This window comes from Phytophthora infestans, genomic scaffold (assembly GCF_000142945.1).
Source record: "Phytophthora infestans T30-4 supercont1.23 genomic scaffold, whole genome shotgun sequence".
In the NCBI taxonomy this organism is placed as follows: Eukaryota; Oomycota; class Peronosporomycetes; order Peronosporales; family Peronosporaceae; genus Phytophthora; species Phytophthora infestans.
The window spans coordinates 501,985-504,467 of NW_003303736.1; positions in this window are offsets into that span (position 1 = coordinate 501,985).

Sequence of the window (2,483 nt, forward strand, 5' to 3'; positions counted from 1 at the left end):
GCCTTTTAAGAAGCGTACGGCTTCTAAGTCTTCACTCCGCGAGGAGAAGGAGACTCGGTACTCCCATCGGGGCATCTTCGACTCCTCGGATGAAGAGGAAGAGAAGGAGGAGGAAGAGGAAGAGGGTGCTATTCCTGAGCCCCGGGAGATCACTAACGACCTCGACCAGCAGCAGGAGGACTTCCAAGCTGCCCAGCGCACGCGTGGGGGTCCGGTGGTGGCACCCGTCAGCCAGGGAGCTGTCATCAACTCGCGAGGGTATTGGCCTCCCGAGTAGAGCTCTGGGGCTGGCCTCTTCTTGGAGATTCTCCGTCGCTCCTCGTGGCCTTGTTGGCGGTCACACCTCTAGGGGCGTTTACGAACGTACCCTGGTCCAGAAGGAACAGTTGTTTGTCGACAACTTGGAGGCGGCTCGGTGTGTGCTTCTCACGCCACTCCGTATCTCTCTTAAGGACTTCACGACTCGTCGTAAGAAGGCCGAGAACCAAGGTTAATTACCCTCTTTGGGGCTACCCCTGGGTTCTTCCCGACAACTGATCCAACTGAAACTCATGTGAGGACTTGTTCTGGGCTTGGGTGGAGTCGCTTAAGTACTCACCCTCGAAATTACGGGAACCCCATGAAGATCAGCTGTTGTCCCGCATCCTAAACCAGCGTGAACTTCGTGTTTGATTTGCCCACATGGTCAGCAAGCGCATGCTGCCAAGGGACATCCTGAAGCGCGCAGCTTCTAGCGCTCATGATGAGCGATGGGTACGGAGTGTCGTCAACGTCCGCACCCCGTTCGGGCAAGAAGCCCCGTACTACTTATGAAGCTGCCGCCGCTTCTGTTCCGACATTGCGACAGCCTTCGGGCAGTCAATCAGGAGCCGTTCAATCGGCTCCCACGAGATCTCGGAGTGGGAATATCCCCTCCACTTCACGAGGAGCTGTCGCTTACCGCGACGCCGTTGCTCCTGATGGATCCGCTCCACGTGGAAGTGGAGTGGACTTCCCCATTCCGGTCAAGCAGGGGCGGAGGTGCCCTCGTACGAGTACGAGTACTCGGCGCCTCCCGAACGCCACTCTCGTCCGAGTGCTTCTCCTGCGGGTCCGACACAGGGCCCTGAGGCTGACCGCCTCCGTCAACGTGTTCTCGTGCTTGAGATTGCACTTGGCCTTGGGACTGGCGGTGATGCTGCCGCCCAGGCCGGGAATCAGGGCGAGCTCGCTTGTCTTGCGGGCCGCCTGGACCTGTTGGAGTGTGAGGTCGCGAGCCTGCATCTGCGGGTGGACCGGCGGGCTCTCTTCGACCGATCTGGACGAGGTCTTCCGCATGATCCGACGGATCGAGGCTCTGTTGCCACGTCCGGAGCCGCCTTCGACGCACTCCCAGACGTACGCGTATGGTGCGTACCCGGCGTACCCAGCGTACTTGGCGTATGGCTCCGGGGTCCGTTCGTGCGGAGCCCCTCCCGCGTACGGTCTTGACCGCAGCTTTGCCATCCAGACCTAGGCTTGAGCGCCTGCTCCGACGCCCTCGTCGACGTCTGTCACCGGCCCTCGCTTTGAGGAGCTGGGCCAAGGTGGGTCTGCGAGTCAGTAACCCCTGCAGATCATAGTACCGCTTATGACGTCCAACGTAGAACGTCGGGTGCGTCGTCATTGACTTAGGCAGGTCGGTGGTGTGCGATGCACCATGCCTGGTCAGGACTGCGAATGGTCCAATGAAGCGGTGCTTCAGCTTGTTGCTGCCGACAGAGCTGACAGTGTCTAGCGGTAGGTTCCTCGTGTCTAGTAGCACTAAGTCCCCCACCTAGAATACATATAAGTTTCCTCTTCCATGTTTGTCAGAGTACTTTTTGTCTGTCCTGGGCCGCTGCCATGTCATCGCAGACCCTGCTGATAACGCTCAGCTTGGTATCCACAAAGGATTCCACTTGTTTCCGCAGCGAAACTGGTCTCACATCTGAGACCTGGGAGGAAAGAGCTTTCCGAGCCTCTCCCCCACTTAGAATAGAGGAGTCAGTGTCTCCTCGAAGAGTGAGAGGCATGCTGGGGTGACGGAAGCCGTTCAAGTAGAACGGCGTGAGCCCCGTAGACGCGTGCACCGCGTTGTTGAGCGCAAACTCAACAACTGGAAGTTGCGTCGACCACGTACGTGGTGTTGCCGCGCACACACTGCGCAGAGTGTCATCGAGCGCGCTCTGTCTGGCCATCTGTCTGTGGGTGATCCGGAGTGGACATCTGCAGACGCGTTCCCAGTAAAGGAAACAGCGTTTTCCAAAACGCAGCCGTGAATCGCGGGTCTCGGTCCGAGACAATCGTCTCCGGGAGACCGTGATAGCGGAACACGCCATCGACGAAAAACCTTGCGGTTTGTTCGCCCGTAACAGTGACGGGGACCGGAGCAAGATATAACATCTAGCTCAGCCGACACACGAACACAAAAATTCCGATGTTGCCGTGTCCGTCGGCGGGAAGCCCAAAGATGAAGTCAAGAC